The 24,444-nt window shown below is 40.2% G+C and overlaps 1 long non-coding RNA gene across 1 annotated transcript; it reads right to left on the reverse strand.

Annotated features, from left to right (window-relative positions):
• Positions 1-1,160: 1,160 nt before the first annotated feature.
• LOC140710565 (uncharacterized) lies at positions 1,161-12,085 on the reverse strand. Its single transcript, XR_012091637.1, has 2 exons — positions 11,659-12,085; positions 1,161-1,360 (listed from the first exon to the last, which is right to left on the reverse strand). It is a non-coding gene; the product is annotated as an uncharacterized lncRNA (long non-coding RNA).
• Between the last annotated feature and the right edge of the window lie 12,359 nt (positions 12,086-24,444).

The raw sequence follows: 24,444 nt of genomic DNA on the forward strand, positions 1-24,444 counted from the left end.
TGAGGCTCACTTGTATAAAGTCTCAAAGATTAGTCACACCATTGATTTCCAAACTTTTCCTTTTATAATAAAACCATTTTTCTCCACAACAAAGTCTCAGATTGAAATCTACTTCATAAAAGAGAATGATGCAGCTTCCTCTGGTAGAAGTGTTGGAGGTGGGCACTGGGGCTCCCCATCCGACTGTGTGGGTCCAAGGTGGTCCACAAAGCCCACAAGCCCCTAGAGACACAACTTCCTAGGATTCAAACTGTCCTCTCCTGAGCTCTAAGCAGTATCTTCTCACTGCACTGCACTGCCAGCCTTGTTGACTCCTCATGTAACATGATGCCATCTTCACCCTGAAACTTGGTCTAAGACATGCTGCAACTGTTTTTCTTTTACAGCCAAATTCAGACACTCTCAGCTCCCAGTGAAAATCATTCCCAGGCCTTGCAGATTGAGGAGAGAAAAAACCGCCTAAAATATATAAATAATTCAAGGCTGAGTTTATTCATGATGCTGTGTTTTCTCCAGGCAGCAGTTTGTATAATCTCTCTTACACTGCCAGTTGGGCAGCCTCCGTAGCATTTATTACTGCAGACAACCCGCTAGAAGCTGTTTTGATTTATACATCTACATTCTATTACAGAGGTAAGTTTAACAGCATGCTGCAGTTTCTGCTGCTGACATTGTAGGAGGGGAAAGAAAAAGAAAAAAAAAAAAGACAGTGGAGAAAAGAATAGGAAATTATTTCTGCCGTTCCAGAGGAGAGCAAGGAAAATGGACCTGATATTTTAATGACATATTTAGTTAGTTATCTGGAACACAGACGTACACATACTACACTTACATACAACATATGTTTATTGCATCATTATGTCTTCACAAGACAGCAAATGTTTATTGAACATCTACTAAGTGCCAACTTACTCTGTTAGGTCAGAAGGATATATTGGTGGATAAATGAGACAGTTGTTTGTCTCCTTTGTTATTACTGTTTGCTATCACCAAACAATGTCTCTCCAACGATGCTTAGCCCGGCATTGATACATGGTAGATACTTGATGCCTGTTGAGTGAATGAGTGAATTCAAAATGATAAACAAGATGAAGTTATATTGCAACTGTTCAGTTATCTGTCTTCGTGACAATGCTACATAAGATGAACCACACAAAACCTCATTCAACAATAAGCCTTTATTGTTCATGCATTTAGGCCATTAGACTGGTTGACTCTGCTCATCTGTGCTCATCACCCAAATAGCTCAGAAATGGCTTGCAGTCCACTGATCAGTTCAGGCTTCTGCTGGGTCCAGTGGGATGACTCAGCTCTGCTCCATGTGTTTCTCATCCTTCAGCAAGCTACAGCCCAGCATGTCCTTATGGCCACGACAGAGAGACAGAGAGTAAGTATGATGGAAACACATGGGCCTCTTGAAGTCTAGACTTGGAACTGGGAAACCATTACTTCTGATACACTTGATGAAACAAGTCACAGAGCCAGCCCAGATTCAAGACATGGGTAAAAGAGTCCATCTTTAGCATGAAGATCTGCAAAGTCACATAGCAGAGACAAGGCTAAAGAGATTAAGAATTGAAACCACCTTTGCAACCTGTCACAGGAACCCAGCAAATTAGAGAAAAGGCAGTGATGGAAACCCATTTCTCAAATGAAATCTATTGCCTTTTCCAGTATCCAAGTGTATCCCCACCCAGCCCCTGAAAAAGGCTCTTTGGTGAGTTTAGGGAGGATGCAGATATCTCTCTGGGAATAGTTCGTTGTGTCCTGAACGTCCTTCCCTCTTTGATCCTAGGTCTTCGCCCAGGCCCTACGTGGGGTTGACACCTGACTGTGATCCATTGTCCTTCCTTGCCCTTGTTCTTCCTATTCCAGTTTAACCCATCACATTAGGAGACAAAATGTGTTTATAGTACAATGATGAGACAGTATTTTAGCTACCATATATTGGCAGTTTACCATGTGTCAGGGCCTGTGCTGAAGAACTTTGCTTACACTACCTCATTTAATTCTTATGATGACTCTATGAGTTAGTTATAATTATCCCTCATTTTACCACTAGAAAAGAATATTCACAATACTGAAAGAGATTAAGTAACTTGTCCAAGGTTTCACAGCTAGTTATTAATCAAGCCAGGTTTCAACCCTAATTTGTCTGAATGCAAAGTCCATGTTCTTAATCACTATGCTATGCTCTGCCTTCCTTAAACTGGGAGTTCTACTTCACTAAACCATTATGCTCACATTGGTAAAGAATTACCACTTCCTTAAAGCAAAGAGATCATGATATTCTGCCTGGCTCCCTCCTATGAGACACTGGAAAAAAAGGATTGAAGTTCCCACAACTTTTCGAATTATTTTGCCCTAGAGACAAGAGGTTGAAGAGGTTCACTCAACAAGGGCAGGTCATTAAGTTTTCAGCCTTGTGTAATTTCTACCAGCTTTCACCAGAATATCCTAGGCTTGTTAGAGTTAGTACTAATGAGATCATAGATTATAGATTCCATCAGGAGGAAGAGGGATTATACAAAGACTTAGTGGTGCTTATTGGTATAACACGCACTATGTTAAATCCAACTAGCCCAAAAATAAATGCAATCTATGATCTCATTTGCATATTATCTCTCTTTGCATAATCCCAGGTCAGGAAGGAAGCTGGTTCTGGACAAAAGAGAAGCATGAGAATTACATCCACACTATTGCAAAAGCTTATTCCTACAGCAGCACCTTAATGTGGCCCAATGGGAGAATGTAAGCCAGTGGAATAAATGGAAGCTCATTCCAAAGCCAAGCTGTGGAAGGGCACTGAATTTCCCACAGATTGTCTGTTCAATCCCCAGTATCAACAGGGTAATGTCCAGCCTCCCTCCTCACCTCCACTTGACATTTACACCCAACGAACAATGGTCAAATGGAAATCTACTGCTTAGTTTATAGGTTTTCGGGCTTGTGACAGTTCCACTGTAGATCCCTAATCAAATCTGGATTCAAGAGCATGGCTTAGGTTTAAAGCCCTGAGAGGAGCAAGCTCAGGCATGCTGGAGAAGAAAGATATATAACCAGTCAACAGCACAACTAGGTGCACTGAGCCAGAAAACTGTACGGGTGAGCATGACAGACCTGCTTCACCCCACTCAAGAGGGAGTTCAGTGGGCACTGACTTACACTGGGGATGGATGGAATCCTCAGTACCAAATGGAATCCTCAGTACGAAATGTTTACTAAGTCAGCAAAAAAGATGAAAGAGCACCGATTATGTTCAAGTACAAGAAAAAGTAGAGATTAGAATCCTGCCTTTAAAGTGCAGTGAAGGCTGGGCATGGTGGCTCATGCCTGTAATCCCAGGACTTTGGGGTGCCAAGGTGGGTGGATCACCTGAGGTCGGGAGTTCGAGACCAGCCTGACCAACACGGAGAAACCCTGTCTCTACTAAAATTACAAAAATTAGCCAGGCTTGGTGGCACATGCCTGTAATCCCAGCTACGCGGGAGGCTGAGGCAGGAGAATTGCTTGAACCCCAAGAGGCAAGGCAAGGTTGCGGTAAGCCAAGATCATGCCATTGCACTCCAGCCTGGGCAACAAGAGTGAAACATCGTCTCAAAAAAATAATAATAATTAAAATAAAATTAAAAAATAAAGTGCAGTGAACTCACTCACTAATAAACATGTCCCAGAAAGTGTTAAGCCTGGATCAATGAGACTGTCAATCCCTCCCTCCTTGAGACACAGTGAGTGAGGGGGCAGGAAGAGGAACATACTCTTTGTCTTCAGCATCCCTCCCATGAAGAGGATGGGCAGAAGTCACCTAAACCTTGAAAAGATTCTATACTATGAAGAAATGGACATCAGCATGGCATCTCTCAGCAAAGCCAAGGGAAGGGTTGCTAATTCTGAAGACTACAAAAAAAAAAAAAAAAAAAACAGCCAAGTGTATGAGAAAGCAGACAGGAAGAAGGAATAGGATTGAGGGGCAGCCTGTTCACTGTAGCTTTTGCCTCCTGGGAAGCCAACCTGTCTTTCAGGCACAGCTGTAAAGCATGGGGGCAAAGTCGGGTCCATGAGAGAATTCAGAGGCATAGCTAGAGGAGCCGATGCCAGAGGGGTCTGCAGATGAGGCAGTAGTTGAGGTGTGAGCCAAATGGGAGGCAAAAGACCAGAAAGAGGAGGGAGGAGATCACCAGAGAGGACAAAAGGGAGGTGGTGGGGACTCACTCGACATAGGACATCTTCCCTTGCAGGTGGATTTCTACCTCCTCTGGAGGGCTCAGGTCAGGGTAGAATGGACAGTGTCCAAATGATGCTTAATGAACTCCTCATTTTGATTTCTTTGTTCTATGAAGGCGTGTGCAACTGCATTAGTATGCTCAGCAAAAGGCCTCCTTTTGTTGTGGCAGGTGCTGCAGGAATTCAGAACAGCTGATGTTTCATAAAATCATGAGCCTGCAGAGAGCCCTGGGAGGTCAGAAAACCCAAGTCCCTGCCTCTCACATCTGTTCTATCAGTGGAATGGTGCTGCAGTTTTAAAATCATGTTTATTGTACTTCATCTTCTTATTTTAAGAGAGATACACTGGGTGCACTTTTATTGGAGAAAAGGTGAAGCAAGCAGTAAAGCACAGAGAAGAAGGGAAAAACAGTTTCTAATCTTACAACCCAACGACAGCCACTGTTAATATTTCAGCAAAGCCCCTGCTACACTTTCTCTCTCTCTCACCCATAGGGTATGGGTGTGATGTGTGTGTGTGTATCTGTCTGTGTGTGTGTGTGTTGTAAATATATAAAAAGAACATGGGAATTTTTCTGTTATTCCAGAATTAACAAATAAAACTGTGAACAAAGAGGCATTAAGTGCTACACATTCTAAATAAAGCCAAACACCTTCCTTGAGTCTTTCATGAGGTATATAACCCAGTAATCCTACTTCTACTTACATATCTAAAGAAATTGAAATCAGTATCTTGAAAAGATACCTGTACTCCCATACTCAGTGCAGCATTATTCATAATAGTCTAGATATGGAAACTCTATGTCCACTGAGGGATGAATGGATAAAGAAATTGTGGTATATACATGCACTGGAATATTTCTCAGTCTTAATAAAGAAGGAAATCCTGCCATCTGTGACAACATGTATGGAACTGTAGAAGATTATGCTAAGTGATATCAGTCAGGCACAGGAAGACAAACAATGCATGATCTCACTTAAACATGAAATTTAAAATAGCCAAACTCATAGAAGCAGAGAGTAGGATGATGCTGCCAGGGGCTGGTGCAGGGGCAGGCAGGAATGGAGAGATGTCGGTCAAAGGGACGAAGTTTTGTTATTTAGGATAAATAAGTTCTGGATATCTAAAGTAAAGCATAGAACCTATAGCTAAAAATACAATATTATATTTTTTTAATTTGCTAAGAGTGTAGGCTTACTTTAAGTGTTCTACCACCAAAAAAATAATAATTATTGGAGTAAAAAGAACTGAAAGAAACTTTGAGAGGTGATGAATATGTCAGTCTTTGACCTTGGTGGTGGTGGTGATTTCACAGCTGTATATGTATCCTCAAACTCATCAAGTAGTAAAAATTAAATCTGTACAGCTTTTTACATGTCAGTCATACCTCAATAAAGTGGTTTTTAAAAAGAGATAACTGAACCTTACTGCTACCTGCAACCATAATTCAGCAACACCACCAACCACTACCTCGCATTCTGTAAAAGTAGACTGGAGAAAGGGGCCATCTATGATTGCTGGGTGGAAATGCTGGGCTAGAGCACATCAGAGAGTTAAACAGAGGGTCTTCCCAAAAGATAATTCATAAAGATTGGGAACACTTTCAAGAAGGGAATGCTGATTTCTCATTCCCATTGAGCACCTGATTAGAATGTAGCCCCTGTTGATTTGTTCCGTTCCCACTTAAGTAGGAAAATAGAGCCGCATTGAGAGAGCGGGGCAGAGGGAGACTGTCAGTGGAGCAGCCTGTTCCTCTGCATGGCAGAGAGGCGTCCACCTTCTGGAGGTCAAGTGAACTGAAGAAGAGATTCACACAAGCATGTGGGCTGCCAAGGAGAAGGATCCAAGCAGCAGGAGGCTGACAATGAACCACAAGGAGGCATCTGAGGGAGGGTTGGGATCTGGAGTTAGATCTTTCTGCAGTTGGGAGGGGGCTCAGAAAAGTGACCAAGCACCGACCATAAGGGAGCCACAGAGATGGAAACCAACCAGAGAGGGCTGTAAGGACCCTCAGTATGAGTCAGAAAAACAAAACCACTAACAGAGTGCACTGTGCCTGCCATGAGTTAAATAAGTAATGCCCGTCCTTGGCCTCTTTCTCCTCCACTCACCCACACACCGCAGCACCTATCTCTATATGAGGGGATGAGGAGGACCATTCCCAGAGAAAGGATACAGGAGGAAGGGTAAAGAGCAGATAAGGTCCCTCCCAACTACCTCCCCCAAGTCTCAAGCCCAGATAGCAATGGAGTGACAGGAAAAGATGAGACTACTCTGTTAAGCCAGAAGAACTTGTGCAACCAAGGGGAATGGGAAATTATGAAATCTGCTACACTATGAATGAGAGATTTAATACAGCATTATTGGGAACAGGGACTAGGGAAAAAAATCCTTTGATGTTTGTAACTCAGCAAGTTTATATACTTCAATAAACCCAAAATACACAAACACACACACACACACACACCTGCGTATACAGGTACAATTTTAAAAATCCAGTCAAAGTAAAATATAGCCAAAAGCTACTTTATTTTTTCACACTCTGCCTTTCTTCCTTGATCTTGTGATCCTCCCTTCAGTGAAATTAAAGAATTTAAACTTAAACCTGGTGGAACTTTATATTATTTTGAGCCTTGAGAGGAATGTGGCTATGTGGCCTGTGTCATGTGTAGCATACAGCTGCAACTTCGGCTTCTCCAATCATAGATTAACTCCCTTACTTATTCTTGTACTATAGACAATAAGGAAAGACCAAAAAGCATGAGAGCTAGGACTCCCAGGAAACTATTACCCCTCCTTATGGAATGTTAAAGCAATCTACCTTGGAATGTAGGAACCTGTAACCAGTGAAATCATTGTAACATATGTATTGGTCTTACAAGGAAAATCTTGCGACTGTTAAATTTCTCCATCTCTGCCTATGTAAGTGAAAGCCTTAATTTCCCTACTTTGGAACACTGACCCATTCTTTTGGAATCCGTGTTTCCTCCTGGGTTTCTACCTTCAAGTTTTACACTTGAATAAACTCTACTTAATCATATTTTCTGAATCTCATTATTTAAGGTTGACGCTTCTCAGCACTTGCGTGAAATCTCATGCAATTTCCAGCATTTCTCTACTAACTTTCACATATAACAAAGTTCACACTCTCTCTCAACCAACTTAAAGCCCTTCTCCACTCCACAGTGCATACATGCCTTACGCTGGGAACCTGAGGGAGGAAGGACATCGTGATTTCAAGGCAGGTTTCTTCACTCTCACTTGCTTCCTCAGTCCACGTTGTCCCTCACTTTCTAACTGTTGTTTAGAACTCTCTAAAGAGATTAAAGGGCATGGTGGCTTTGTAACATGTCAGCTTAGCTAAGCAGGAACTCAATTCCCAGAGTTTCATCTCCATGAGGTTCCAAGTTGAAGAGGCTATAAGAAAAATGTACACGAGATAGAAAAGACCATAGAGAAGAAGCAGCCACGCTTAACACCTTCAAGTTTCATGTAGGCCGCCAGACACTGGCAGCTCATGCATGTGGCAGCTCACTGATCTGCCAGCTTGTGTTGCTGGTATGGGACAGCACCCAGGCTTACACCTTCTACATTGCGTTGCTGTGTGGGGCAGGACCTGAGCTCACAGCTTCTGGAGTGTGTTGCTACTTTGGGGGAGCTCCTGAACTTGCAGCTCCTCTAGCACTCCCTGGATCTCTTCCTTCAGCTTATTCAAGCCCTGGGTCAGGTGCATGTGCAACTCCATGTGAGGAGTACCCATTTCCCATTAAGTTTGGAGGTAGTGGGAGACAGACAAATGCTTCAGCTTGTTTTTGTGGAATTCAGTACCTCTCATGGGTTTCCCTTGTTCTCCCAACTCCCCGACCATCTCCCATCTCAGCTGCTGGCTTGGGTGACCTATAGTGACTTCAGGCTCAACATCAGACACAGACCACCAGTCCTGCATGACATCCCCACCAGCTCCCATAACAGTGTAAGATCTAATTCCTACTTACAGTGGTTCTTCTTCTCTGATTGGGCTCTAATTGATACTCAGTTATAAAGAGCATCCAATAAAGATACTCTTTATATTTATATATACTTCTTGATAAAGAAGAACCAATTCCTGCTGCTCCAGTGCTTGTAGTAGCTGGTCATGCACAACAGTATTTTAGCCCCTGCCTTCCTTTCCACTTACACATTATCTCATTTTGTCACTTCATCTCTCCAGGTAGCATCCTTTCAGAAAACTTTTACAGTGCAGCCCATAACTAGCTCCCTTCCATAAAGTTCACTTCTGGCATACCAGGAACACACATAAATCTTAGGCCAACTAAATTCTGCAACTATGATAACTTCTCAACATAGCCCTCTATAAACATTTTCAATCCAAGATCAGGTACTGGTGCTTATGTTCCCCAAATACCAAGAGAAACATATTAAGTTCTCCAGTCAGTTTTCTTTGGTAAATTGTTGTTTAGTAAATATATCTTCTCCACATGGTACAGTTTATTTCTCCAGTCTCATTGATGTAGGGCAAGTCATCTGACTTGTTTTTGCCAATCAGTTACGGAAAGAAGCAACATTGTGCCAATTCTGAGCCAAGATCTTAAGAGACACTACATCTTTCAGCTGATTCTTGTATTTATCCCACCATGTCCTGGGCAACCACTGGTTCCAGGAAAACAAGACACAGTGAAGAGACTGAAACCCAATCTACATCTAGGAGCAAGCCTGACAAAACCACAGTCTGAACTGGAGCTGCCAAGAGGAACTCAGTTTAGATCTTCCAAACTGCAGACTGCCTGCAACTTCATGAAAATAAATGTTTATTTTAATAACAATAAGATTATGAGATTGTTTGTTACACAGCATTATTATGGTGATAGCTAACCGGTACACTTTGCTCATACTGTAGTGAGAAGGAATTATTTGCCTCTAGTAATTCTCCCCAGCTCATTTTCCCAGATATCCAATCTCCTATCAATTCTCAGCATCCTTTGTATTGAGGTGGGTGATGAGCTGATGCTGAGAGAACCAGCTCTGTGACATCTCCTTTGCAAGTGCTTAATTGATGGCTTAGCACATCATTTCAGAAAACGAAAAGACTTGGGCCCTTAGTGTTTAGTTTGGGCACTTGAGTCAAATCTGAGATGATCCAACAAGTTATGCTTACTATTCTCCTTCACACATACAAAATTTGGATCATACTATATATATAGATCTACAATCTGACTTCTTTCACTTAAAAATAGATTGTAACATTTTTCCATGACACTCAATTTTCTTCTATATCTTCAATTTTCTCCTTCTTTGAAAAACTATTAGAGAATAAACGAGAATATCAAGTGGAGTAAGGAGAATGGCAGAATTATGCACTTGGGCTCTTCTCACCTGCATTTGTAGGGTTTTCCCTGGAATTCTGGGTGTTTATGTAAACCGAGAGAACCTCAGTGTTACCCACTTGTAACTGAGGTTCTCTCGGTTTACATAAGCACTCAGAATTCCCAGGGAAATATGAGGTTGTGCCACTTATTTCTCTTGTTTCCCCATTTGGTTAAGACTAGGTACAAACACATAGTCAATGACAATAAATTAATTAAGTTACACTGAATTAAATTGAAATAAAATATACTGAATTGAACTGAACTGTAAAGAAAACAAAAAAGAGGTGTAATATTAGTCTGCACTAACTCCAGCATGAAAAGACTCCTGAAACAAAAGGTGTCAGGTGTTTTTAAAGAAGATTTATTTTTGCTCTCAATAAATTAGGAACAGCAGTAAAGAAAAACATCCTCCAAATGTTCAGAGGTTTCTCTCTTCATCCCACACCAGGTCTTTAGATCTTTAAAGGGGGAAAAAAGCTTATGACAAATGATTTATTTTGCTAAAAGAATAAAGTTAATTTACATCTCCAAAGGGCATTATAGATGAAATTGCAATATTTCCATGTTCCCAAAATTTTTACTCTTTTATTCACTCTATCACTACTTCCAAAGAAAAAACTCTTGCCTTGAAAGTGTTTCAAAATATCTTATCTTTGTCCTTGGTCATTTCCAACCATGTAAAGCTTTTCATGTCAGGACCATCAACATGAAAATGCATGGTTATTCTCAAAAGATGTTTTTCTAAGCCTACATATTCACTGTAAAGCATCCCAGAATCCTCTAGCGTGAATGTTAATAAGCACAATAGGGTTGGAACTGATGGTCTTGAACTCTTATCTTTCTACACTGATCGTCAGGAACTGTAATGTAAAAAGCACAAAGCTTCCCTCAACAGCTACTATACAACCATGGCAATGTTAACAATAACAACTATCAATCAATTATACAAGCTAGACACGATTCCATCATTTAACTCTTATGACCAACCACACTCTGTGAAACAGAATCTTAATATCTGAACCATATAGATGAAGAAAGAGAGGGTTTAACAACTTGCCTAAGAGAATGAAGACAGTAACTGATGGAGAGCCAACAATGATATTCTTGCTTCTGACTCCAAAATCCTCACTCTTAAGTATTTTGCCTGAAACCCTATCTCTCTTCGAGAGAGAATAAGAATAATATCAACTATCATTTATTAAGCCTTTCTGATTAGGCCCTACCTTCCTTGTTGTTTATAGATATACTCAATTTGAACTTATTCCACATTAGCATCCAAAAAATGCCACATCATTTACTAGTCGAAATGGAGTACAGTCTATCTGTGAGCCCACAGTGGGAAGAATGGCAGGAAGACCACTGAATGTCATTAGAGAGTGGCTCCTCTTCTCTACTCTTAAATAAGCACACCATCATAGTTCCTGGCCCAGAACATTTGGGAATGGGTCCTGTAGACATCACCTTGTCTATGTTACTTCTAAACTATACCGACCTCTGTGGGTTTGCAACTGGCCACACCCTATCCAGGGTAGTACATGTCAACAGTGCCCAGGCCTCTGCCATTTTCAGAAACTCCAAACCCCTTCTATCTTCCAAGGCAGATAAATACCCAGCATCAGTGTATATCCTAGTGTTTAGAAACCAGTCTTCTGGGGTTAGTGCTGAAGAACTAACACCTTCTACCATAAAGGCCTGAAAGAGCTACTTTAGGAATTTGAACACACCAAGGGAATCTTCCATCCACCATGAAGAGAAAAAAGAAAAAATATATATGTGTAAAGGAACTACATTATGCCAGACACTTTGCCATGTCCTGCTCTACTTTGCTTACAAAACTGTAAGGTAGAGATTATTATAATTGGTTTTTAAGATGAGTAAACAAAATATTAGAGAAGTTTTTTCTTAAGTCCCTAAATCATACAGCTATTTCACTCTTTGCAGACAGCCTGAGGAAAACCTGTAGTTAATCTTAATAATAATTACCATTTCTTGAGCTCTTAGTCTGCACCAAGGCAGTATACTAAGCACTTTATATCCATTAGTTTCCGCAACAATTCTGTAACTTACTTCATTATCTCCATCTGAGAATGAGAATCACTGGAGCTCAGAGAAGCTAAGTCCTTTGCCCAAGGCCACACATCTGGGAATGAGGGAGTCCAGATGCGAGCCTCTATGTTAGAATTCAAAGTCGGATTCTTAACCCCAGCACAGCACAGCCTCCACTCAAGGCTTTCAAGGGGAAGTGTGGCCTCAAAAGGACTGGGACTGTAGGGGAGATAGGTGGATAGAGAAGGCAGGGAGAAAAGTGAAAAATACCAGCTAGTATTCCTGGTGCTCTCTGAGCCTTACCACTGGAGCCCAGGGTACTCATTTTACAGGAATGACTCACAGGACAAAAGAGCAGAGGCCTGGCTTACTTTGTTTTGCAAACCATACCCTGTAGAATGAGAATAATTATTAGTCATCTGCAGGCCTTGTGATGCTGGTAGCTTAGTCATTGAATAACTATTATAGATCACACATTGCTATTCCTTTGGATAGAGTCTCAAGCCACCTACACAATCCTTAAACAACTTTTCAAAGTCCCTTGAGCTGGGGGTGGCGGCAGACACACTCTTCAGAAGCTATGCATTCTTCTTACTGAGAGATGGACACCTTGTGGCCAATAGCATAATGAGAAGTCTTTCAGCAGAATGAACAGGCATCCCTATCCTGCTTTCAATGACCCACACACTCTTCAAATTGTCCTTCCCACAAGACAAGATACTTCAAGCAGTTTTAAGTCTTCCTTGGGGGCATAGGAGTTTCATGTCAACTAGGTTTGGTTTACATTTATGAGAGATATTATCTCATGTGAATGAGATAGGAAAAGAAAATATAGCAGGCATATGAGTGGGTAAAGGTACCAAATTCTAACAAAAATGATATGAATACATATGTGCATGCCCACACACACAGACACACACACAAACACGCCACTTAATACCTTAATGAAAAATAAGAGTCACAGCAATTTGGTGAATAACTTATTTATTTTGCTTTACATTTTGAATTCTAAGAGTGGAGCTACTGAGATGACTAAAACAGTTGCTGTCCTCAAAGAACTCAAAAGTTAGTGAGAAGACAGAAACAACATTAATACAATAAAACCAAAGATGTTATTATGAAAGCTCAGAGGAGAAACATCCAAATCAAATGGAGGTGAAGGTTAGGCAAAGGATGAGAAAGATTTCCTTGAGGCGATAAGAGCAAAGCTGAGCATTTTTTTTAACACACACCTGTCCAAAGTAGAAACTGTTAATGCAGTACCCTGGCAAACTAGATGAGCTGGCCCCATGATTGAGGATTTCATTCATATATATTATAGCAGCAAAGATGCTTTGAGCTTTAAATAATAGAAAGCTTAATGTCAACTCATGTAAACAATGAGGAATAATTCTGTCACTTAACAAGAAATGCAGGGAGGCTTCAGATATAATTTATCAACTCAAAGACATCATTTGAAACTCAGTTTTTTCCCCCATGATTCTACTATGAAATCCCCAAAAGATTTTCCTAACTGTCTTCTAGATCACAAGGTTGCTCCTGCAGTTCCAGGCACCATGTGCAGACACAAAAATGTTCAGCAAAAGAAGATATCTTTTCCATGTGACAACTTTTTATGAACAAAATTTTCCCAAAAGCTTCCCAGCAGGTTTCCCCTCATATCTTATTGGTCATAATTGGGATACTATGATTGGATTACTAAGAACTGAATAGAGGGAGGCTGTGATCTCCCCAAGAAAGGTTTGGAAAGTATGAAGAGGGAGAAATATTTGTTGAGTAGGTAGATAAATTTTCGGGTACATTAGGAGTGGGATATGTGGGAAAACAAACCTATCAAACATGGCGCAAACCAAATTCTTCCTATTGGAAATTCTGATGGAACACTGTCTCTTAATTGATTGACTTATTTGAGGGAGTATGCCATGCTCCTGTAAATGGGGCTGTATCAAATGCTAAGAATTCCAGCTTTAAGCAGATAAAGCCAGAGGGCTGGTCTTGGTACCATAGAACTTTTATGCTAGAAATGACCCAGAGGTGATGATTTTAGAGATCTGAAAACTGCTCTGCCATTTACTCAATACATGCTTTGTACTGGCCTTTGCTGCCTGCTCTAAAATACTTTGCCCACTGCAGCCTTGGGCCAAGACCGGATTCTTTTCTGAGGGTCCTTCCAGCTCTGAAAGTCATGACTCATCATGATACGTGATGCAGAAAGTCTGATTCATCATGACATGTGACGCAGGTTCGTAATATTCCTCATCACCAACATTGTATGATATTTCATATTGTTTTTAGCGATCTCACTAGAATGGAGATTCTTGAGTCAGTCTAGCACATAACCAGACAAATTGTTGGTACTCTAAAACAAAAAACAAAAACAAAACACTTAAGTTGGTTTTATGACAGAAGAGCTGAAAAGTACATGTGACCTTTCATTTGGTAGCAGCACTCCCGGAAAATCGTCTTATAGAAATTATTTGAATTTTTAGAAAATCTTGAAGCACATTTTCATCAAAGTGTTATTGATCAGGTGTGAAAAGTACAAAACAACTAAATATCCAACTCTACTTTAGAGTTTATATTAAGTGTTTATATTAAGTGTGGTATATTCAATGAGTGGATTACAACCATGAAATGTAAGTTTTAGAGACTTTATAGCACGTAAAATAAAATTATATGTTACAATAGTAAGTGAAAAGTGGTAATAAGTTTTATTTACAATATAATGATAATTATGTAAACCAAACAACCCAAGCATTTAGAAGGGAAGAAAAAAAATACTAAAAAGAAAGGGACCAAATGGTGGATAGTAGCTGCACTGAGAAATTTTTTTCTTTCTATTTTTTTTGACACTCCAAAAATGTTTATAATGGGTATGTATTGGTTTTATAATGGAGAAATGCAATAAAAATCACTGATGGATTATTTGACAGATTATCTTTATTAACTTAGTCTCACCTATAAGTAATCTATATTACAGTTGTTGACAGGAATAAATCCAGGTGTTTAAGAATGAATTTCAACTGGCAGAGCTTGGTATTCCAAACCTTGCTTCATGTTATCAAGTTTTCCTCCCAATCCAACCTTCTCTCTCATTACGGTTCAAATGACAATGCACAAAACTCTTTGCAGAACCTGATCTGGCCCTCCCATCTCCCCATCACCACCCCCTGCTTTTGCTATACCAATAATTATTCCCAAGGTGCCCTTTCTTCTTTATTCCACTCCTCTCTAGTGGCCAATATCAGAAAGCTCAGCTCAAACACTGAATACCCTCCTGAATGATCTTAGGCAAATTATTTCACTTCTCAGAGTTTCCACTTCTACATTTCTATAAAATGGAAATAATTTTTAAATTGCTTTATCTCATTACTATTACACAAAAGTTACTGTACCTGGCACATAGTAGGAACACACACACCAATAGAAAAGGCAGCTGTTTGTTTTTCCTCTGAATCCCTCTATCCCTAATTTATAGCTGTCTCAGTGCCTGGCACCATCGAAATAACTTGATTCATGTTTATTGGATTAAAAAAAATGCCACTAGTACTAGCTACCAGGCCCTGACAGATAAGGACCTGTGGCTGTGTGATTTTAGATGACTTATCTACATAAGAAAGCACAAAGTAAGAAAGCAGTCTAAAAGAGAGCTTCCTTCCTACATAGAGAAAGAGCTTTATTGACTTTGATCAAAAACGGGCTCTGGAAAACCGCCTGCAGGCACCTCTGTAAGTATTCACCCACAAAGCAAAGAATATCAGAAAATAAGATGGAAATTTTTCTCATCCTTCTCCTCCCCACCCCCACACAAGGCCCCTATCTCAAAAGGAGGATTTGGTTGTGTATTTAAATGGACTTTTGCACTTTTTCAAAAATCAGCTAGATACCAATGCATCCCCACAGCTGAATAAGCACCATTAGGATGAAAGATGTATCCTGGGGGCAGCATAAACTGTGATCCAGCTGCCCCTCCAGCTTGTGCAACTTCTCTTGTTTGATGAGAACAGGGAGGGAGTGGAGTGTCCTGTAGGCCACGTCATGCAGGGTTAGCAGCCTCAAAGTTCATTTTGAGAGAAGAGCCACGATGCTTGGAGACATTACTGAATTTCAGCTTGTCTACTCAGAAATGCCATTGGTATAGAGTGGTGAAGGTACTTCCGTTCTGCTCTTCTACAGAAACCAATCACAGGCAAGCAAAGTAATCCTCTTTCTTCAATCTGCAAACATTCGAAGCAGCCCTTTAGCATAATCACTCTTAAAACAAACAAAAATAGAATACTGTACAAGCCATATCATCTTGTTGGTAGATGGTTCTAAGGGAGGACTATTTAATGGCACAGTGAGTTTAAGAGAGAACAGTTTCTTTTGGTTCTGTGAAAAGAAGTGTGCTTGAGAAATGTTATTCCAAATCCATTAAATTATTCATTCATCCATTCATTCAACAAACACTCGAGGATGAACTACTTTTCATTTGCCTTTTTATTTATTTAATCAATAAACATTTACTGAGCACAGAATGGATATACCATGCACTTTCCTGTGTGTTATGAAGAATATAAACAGTTAATGCTTACATTGTTGAGTGATGATGTTATGCCAGGAATTGTCTAAGATCACACAGCTGGTTAGTAGTACAGCCCAGAGTGTATCCAGGAGCCTGACCCCAGACCCCATGTCTTTGACCTCCTGCTATATTGCCTCTCAAAGATGCAAAACACTCAGATGTTAAGATGTAAGTCCAGGCCTCAAGGAGCTTACACTTTAGGAGGGCTGAGGTATGTAAGTGCCTTAAGAGAGGTTCAGGAAAAAGTATCAGGGACATTCAGAGAAAGAAGAAATTATTTCTTCTTTGCTGAGAAAGAGAGAAACTCCTTGGAAATGGTAGGATTTGAGATGATTCATGATAGACAGAATTGAACAAACATTGTTGGGCAAGAAGGCATTCTAAGCTAAGAAAACTGTATCAGTAACCCACAAATGAAAGAAAGCAGAAGTTGTAAAAGAGAGTAACTAGTTTAGTTTGATTGGAATATTAACGTATATAAAGAATGATAGTGGGGAAAATGCCGGACCAGGAAGTTGAGACAAGTGTATATGTGATACTAATTTTTTCTGACAGGTAACATTTACTCTGCTAAAAATATATCATCCAAGCAGGTGCTGACACTTGTTGAGGGTATTTGCTTCATCACAATGAGTGACAAAGCATTACTCTAAAAAGCACATTTAAAATTCACCATCTTAAATATGGGCTAATAGATTCAAGCAGCATGGTCTTTCTGTAGTCTACATCCTTCTATTTACCTTGAGAAACTGTTAAGATAACAACAGCTCTGTAAGTCTGGACAAGAAACTTGAGAAAGGGCTCTTCTTTCAGGGAAGATTTGCCTATAGGGTCTGACAAAGAAGTGCCCATTGGGTCCATTTCCAGAGCAGAGAAGAATAATGGTGCTGTATTCACAATGGGTGAATACAGTACACTGTATTCTTCCTTTGTGCCCATGGGACAACACTCTGAGACCTATTTGACCCTCCTGGAGCCTCTGTGTGGGGGAGGGAAGACACTGCTCAGTGGATTTGTGTTTTATGTATCACCACACATGAGAGAACTAGCCTTTGAGTTAATTCAGCATAGGTCCGTCCCCAGTAGGTGCTATGTTATTCAATCTGTGCTCCCACTTTAAGGGAGAGAAGGGACTTTCAATGGGAAGAGGGTGCACACCCAGTTATATGGTCCAATAATTGATGCTCAGGCTGCGTAAGAGAAGACTTAGAAGTGGGAATGGAGATGGCGAAAGTTGTGTTCAGGTGTTTCAGATATGTTCATATGCAAAGAAAGACACTGTGACTCCAAAGAAAAGAATTCAAATAGGTAGACTGAAATCCATATGAATTATGTACTAGGCATTGCGATAAATAATTACATTTGTGATGTTCTCTAATTCTCACGAAATCTCCACAGTATTATATGCATTACCATTCTCATTTTTCATCTAAAAATCTCTATTACTCAGGGTTCTCAGAAACACTGAGAAACTCACTTGAGGTTTCACAGCTAACAAAAAGTGATGGGTTGGGACTCAAACCCACATCAGCCTATCTTTTAGCTCCCCAGGCCACACCTTCACTATAGTATGCCTTATGCTCTTTTCTGTTATTTACCTTAGAGAACAGATAGGGAGGAACTAATGGGAACGAATATAGCTCAATATAAGTTAACTCTGTCACACTTCACTGAATGACTTTGGGCAGAAATATGTCCACTCTCAGCCCTCAAATTCCCCTCTGAAAAAATTGAGTAGTACAAATGATCTCATTATACTGCTTCTGGTATAGTTCTCCATGATCTCTAAGACTCTATTGGATAAATAGAGACTCCTCAGCAGCTCTTTACAATCTATGAGAGTCCACTGGAATAAACAGAAACCTTTCTACAAGGCATTCATGCACCTTCATGATCCAGCTCCTGCCCATCTCTCCTCCATCACCTTCCACCCACTCAAACTCACACTCACTCTTCAGTTCCACCAAACTACCTGCTAGTCTCCAAAGGGAGGGACACACCACTAAACCTTCATGCATCTTATTCCCTCCACTTGGCAAAAAAAAATAGGTGGCTGGCCTTCCTGTAAGCTGCTATTCTTAAATATATTTCAATATCTATTTGGCATCAGTGAAGAGAAAATGCTTTTCTACTCACTTAAATGTTAAGTACATATATTCTTTCTTAGGTTAGTAAATAATGTACCAATTACTATGTCACTTTCTTCTTTAAGCTCCTTAGAAACAAACCACTCCTATAAGTGTATCGGTGACCAAGGGGAATCTACTCAACATCACAGAGACGATGGAGGAGGGCATTTATGTCACATGAAACATCGTATGTCATAGAAAATAGCTCCATTCCACAAGTCTCTCCTTGAAGGCATCTTTTCTGAGCCACAGCAATGCTGGGCCTTTTCCCAACTCTTCCCCAGCTCCCGTTCCCACTACAGCAGCCCTCTTAGATCTGTCTCTGCCTCTTCAATGCAGATTAATGAACTCTGTCTGTTCTTCTACCCCAAATGTGCTTACCTCCCACTTCTTAATACTGTTTCAAGGGTCAAAAGCCATGCAGCCTATTAAGGATGAAGACTGTGTTTTGACTAGAAAACAGAACTTCTAATTGTTTATAATATACTAAATTCAGAATGAGGGTTTTGTTATATTCATCAAATAAGAGGGAAAGCAAGCTGCATTCCTCCAAACGCAATAGGAACCACAGGTAGAATCCTAGGCCAACCAGAACCTCATTCCAGTTTGCTGTAGGGATATTCTGTGCCCCTCGCAGCGTAGAACCTCAGTTAACTCCCAGCTGACATGTATTTTCATCCAGACCTGTACCTGGCAAATTCCCGCTCTCACTGCAAGATTTAGCAGAATGAGGCATCACCTCTCTGTGAAGCCTGTCCTGACACCATCCAGTTCCTAACTAAGCCTCTCTTCAGTGTTCTCCAGTTTTCATGTGGACTTCAATATGTCAAAAGAAAAATGTCAGCTGAATTCAATGTAAAGGATTTTAATTGAGCAATGAACGATTCACGAATCAGGCAGACTTCCGAGCAGGAATAGGCTCAGAGACTCCAGGGCAGCCATGTGGTGGAAGATTTATGGACAGAAAAAGGAAAGTGACTGCAGAACATGGAAGTAAGGTACAGAAACAGCTGGATTGGTTGCAGCTCACCATTTGCCTTATTTGAACATGGTTGCAACCATTGGCTACATTTGATTGGCCAAAACTCGGTGATTGGCACAAGTGTAGGCTATCATCTGTTTACACCTCCTCTTGCTATAGTTCACCATGTACAGAGAAAACCTTGGGCCAAAATTAAAATATGTGAGAAGGAAGATTCAGGCTAAACTTGATTTAACAAGTACTATGATTATTTTACGGCATTTACCAATAATGAGGCATTTATCAATTTATCTGTCTCCTCCCACTAGACTGTGAGTTCCTTAGGACAAAGATTTTGTCTAATCCATCTCTGACTCTGTATAGTCCCAGATTGGAGGGGTGTGTTGTGTGTGTGTGTGTGTGTGTGTGTGTGTGTGTTTATCAAGAACTTGACTGTAGGCCAAGCTGACAGTAAAACTGACGCTGAAGGCAAAGCCTGCCCAGTATTCCTCACTTGTAACTCAGGAAAAGGAAGCTGGTCTTGACCCAGTCCTGAGTACAGAATTCTCTGTAGGTGGGAGAAATATGAAGGCAAGGAAACAGGAGGTGATTTGTAAGGGAAAATGAAGCACATGGCAAGTTAGATTCCCCAAGGTTCTTAAACTGGTAGTTAATTGAATCCAGTGTTCCAAGACCTTAATTTCAAACAAGGTCTTTGGGAGAAACAGTCAGTTGCTCTCCCTCAGGCAAAATGAAAGCCCTTTTGCTTAACTCAGAGATGTAACAAAGCTCCTGACTTCTTTTTCCTTAATCCTTATGCACCCAGGCTGAGGCCTCACCCTGGGGGACTTTGGAAGGCAGTTTCTAAGCCTCATTTCTTCCCGCCTATCCCACAACCTAGAATATTTGCAAACCCCAATAGGTATTTTTAAATTCAAAGCTCTCTACATAAAAATTCCAGACTTGCCAGGAGTGAGTCCTCATCAACCTGACCCAGGCCATATGTAGCCCCCAGGGCTTGATTTGGAACCAGGGTCCAGGATAAACCTTTCCATCTCTCATTGGAATTTGTTTTGTCCTTATTAGCATCTCTATATTCCCTTTTGCATTACAGTGACCTCATTCATTCATTCCTTCAAAAGTAAGTATTTACTGAATGTTCACTACATTTTAAATCTGAAGGAACAGAATAGTAATAGTAGCTGGCAGGTACTGAATTTTTCATGCACTGTAGCAAAAATTAGATAAAGAGAAAAATACCTGGATTATTCTCTATTTTATTTATTTGTCACAAAAATCCTATGGACTAGGTACTATAGCATTGTTATGTTACAGATGAGGAAATGAGGGACAGAGAGAGAATAACTTTCTGAATCAGTTAGAATTATTTTGTCTGCAAGTAACAGAAAAATCAACTCAGCATGGCTTGAACAATGAGAGAGATGCATTATCGGACACAACAGGAAGAACAGAGGGAGGCAGTTTCAGGATTTGTGAATTCAGTGACTTCACACCTGGGTTATTTTCAACCTTTCATCCTGCCAGCCCCAGAGAGTCACCATAATCTTCAAGTTTGGTCTGCAGAGCTACAATCGGGCTACGGAAGTTTCAAGAGCTTCATCTAGACATAAAAAATCCAAAGGGAGAGACCAAGGGCACATATTTTCTTTGTGCCTGTATTAGTTTCCTAGGGCTGCCATAACAAAGTACCATAAACTGGACAAACTGGATGACCTAAAACAACAAAAATTTCTTTTCTCATGGTTCTGGAAGCTGGGAGACTAAAATCAAGGTGTCAGCAGGGCCAGGCTCCCTCTGATGCCTCTAGAGAAGATTCCTTGCCTCTTTTTAGCCTCTGGAGATCACTAGCAATCCTTGATGTTTCTTGCATTGTAAACGCAACACTCCAATCACTTTCCAGTTGCTTTATCTCTGCGTATATGTCCTTCTGTCTCTTCTCTGATTATAAGGATACCAATCATAATGGATTTAGGCCACACCTTACTCTGGAATAACCTTACCTTAACTCAACTACATCTGTAAAGGCCCTATTTTTAAATCAGATCATATTCGCAGGTACCAGGGGTTAGGATTGAACATATTCTGGGGAAGGACAAAATTCCACCCATAGCAATGTCTTATTATAAGAGCTAGAAACCCTTTCCTGAAAGTCCCCAAACCAACTTCTTAGATCTGACTGGCCAGAACTGCATCACATGCCCAAACCTAAGCTAATCACTGCCCAGGAGAATGGGAACCACCAAGATCAGTTTAGACCAATTCAGACCCACCCTAGGGCCTGGAAAAAGTGTACAATGCCTCCTAAAGCAGCACATGGCGAGGAGAGAGCAGGTATCAGAACACGGTTGAGGAAGAAGGAAGTGGGGAGAACTGATGTCTCTAGGAAGGTAACCAACAGTGTCTGCTACACTTGCCCATAATTCCCTATGTGTCTGACTCCAGAGCCTGAGGCCTATGAGCTCACAAATCCTCATTTCAGGATCCACTATGGCACCATGCCTCATATTCTACAAGGTACTGTGCTGTAGGCTTTGTAGGTGCTTTCTCATTTAATCTACAGGTTCATATCATTATCACCACTATCATAGAGATGGTAAAATCACAGGCATCAAGCCCAGGGTTGCACAGCTCTTGGAGGTAGATGCTTGTGAAATGCAGGAGTCTACAACACCACGCTGTGAGAAATATAAAGTTTACTACACATGGAACCTGGCCCTTCCCTTCCAGAAAATTTTATTTTTTTATTTTCAGGAGAACATTTGAATTCTAATTGACATAAAGCATTTGTATCTCTTATCCCACAATCAGAACTAAGAAATCCTGCTTTGTCCACGTAAGTAAAATTTTCTTCTTTTGATCAGTAGAAATTAATGTACAAGGTGAGGGCCTTTGCTCCTCTTGGCTTGCTTGAGCCTAAAAGAATGCCTCTCTCTCAAAGATGAGCAGCTGGTTGGTTTCTGTGGGGAAGGGATACTTATCATGTAATCAATTTCCCAATTTCTTACAATAACAGCTTTGGTGGGAAAGCCATATGTTCCATGATCAAGGATGAGACATGAAGGTATGGTAAGAGGCGCAGCCTGGAATGGAACATTCAGGCATTTCTTTTGTCATGTGAGCAAGGGAAAAAAGCACTAGTCTTAGAGTCAGATTGGATCCTTTCTTAGTACAGCAATTAAATAGCCTGGCTCTTGAATTTGGGCAATTTGTTTCACTCGTCAGGGCTCAGTTTTCTCATCTACGATACAAAGTGGTTAAATTAGTTAATGTTTAAGTTTTCTTCAGCTAAGACACTCAAAGTTGAGGAATATTGTCTTCTGGGTTCACTGTGAGCATGTCAACTCTACTTCATTTTCTGCCCTTCCCTCTCTACTCTTCTTACCGTGTACATCTGATAATTTACGGTTCTGAGTGGTGACTGTGAAGTAGAGGAAAACGAGTTAAAATTATGCTTCCACTGGACAGTTTGGCTTAAAACTGCTTTCATGGTCACTATGTTGCTTCCTTCTTATAACAGCCCTGTGATAGTATTAATTTTCTCATTTCTAAACATCAAGAAATTAGAAAATGTTGGAGCTTGCCCAAAGTTACTCAGCTAATGACTACAAATTCAGACCCAAAGTCAGGTGTTTGGCTTGCAGTTAGTAGCCTAGCATATGATAACTCAGCACACAGGACCCCACAGAACACCAGCCTCCCCTGCTTCACAAGTGCCAGGAAAGCCTTGACTTATCCAAAGGAGATAAAAGGATGCAGATTAAGTGGTTTACTTGGAACACATCTGTCTTTGTTGTGTTATAATGAAGCTATCTCTTATCCTCAAGAAATCAGGTATAAGAAAAAACCATCTAACAATGTTGTCCTAGAGACAATGCATTATCCTGAGAAAGAGTGAAGGGTTCATCATAGACAATATTTAAGCATAGGATAAATAAACTCCTGATGGGACTGAAGAAATCAGACTTTGGATAAGAATTAACCTTCAGTCTCCGGTGAGGTGTTATTTACACTAAGGCAGTTTAAGCTTGTGTGGAGGGTTCTTTTTTTCTGACAGGAATAAATAAATCTGTATACCAGCAATGATCAATTGGAATTTGAAATTATAGATACAACAGCATTTACTTTAACACCCAAAAAACTAAAATTCTTAAGTATAAATCTAACAAAATATGCGCAAGATACATATGAAGAAAACTGTAAAATTCTGACAGAAGAAATCAAAGATCTAAATAACTAGAGAGATAATCCATGTTCATGGATAGGAGATAAGATGTCAATTCTTCTCAATGATGACATGGATAAGACGTCAATTCTTCTCAACAAATTCAACACAGTCCTAATAAAAATTCTAGCAAATTATTTTGTGGATATTGAGAAAATGATTCTAAACTATATGGAAAGGCTAAAGATTCAAAATAGCCTACGAAACACTGAAGAAGAACAAAGTCAAGGACTGGCACTACCCAACTTTAAGACTTATTGTAAAGCTACAGCAATCAAGACATTATTGTTTTGGTAAAAGAACTGACAAACAGGTGAATGAAACAGAATATATAGCCCAGAAACAGGCACAAACAAATATAGTCAACCCATGTTTGACAAAAGAGCAAAGGCAATTCAATAAAAAAAGGTAGTCTTTCCAGCAAATGGTGCTAAAACACCTGGACATCTACATGCAAAAATAAATATATAAATCATAGATCTTACACTTTTTAAATAAATTAACTCTAAATGAAACATAGATCTAAAGAAAGTGCAAAACTAAGAAGATAACAAAGAAAAGTTTGACAAACCTGACAAAAACAAGAAATGGGGAAAGGATTCCCTATTTAATAAATGGTGCCGGGAAAATTGGCTATCCATAAGTAGAAAGTTGAAACTGGATCCTTTCCTTACTCCTTATACGAAAATTAATTCAAGATGGATTAGAGACTTAAATATTAGACCTAAAACCATAAAAACCTTAGAAGAAAACCTAGGTAATACCATTCAGGACATAGGTATGGGCAAGGACTTTGTGTCTAAAACACCAAAAGCAATGGCAACAAAAGCCAAAATTGACAAATGGGATCTAATTAAACTAAAGAGCTTCTGCACAGCAAAAGAAACTACCATCAGAGTGAACAGGCAAC

This window comes from Chlorocebus sabaeus, chromosome 27 (genome assembly GCF_047675955.1).
Source record: "Chlorocebus sabaeus isolate Y175 chromosome 27, mChlSab1.0.hap1, whole genome shotgun sequence".
Lineage (NCBI taxonomy): Eukaryota > Metazoa > Chordata > Mammalia > Primates > Cercopithecidae > Chlorocebus > Chlorocebus sabaeus.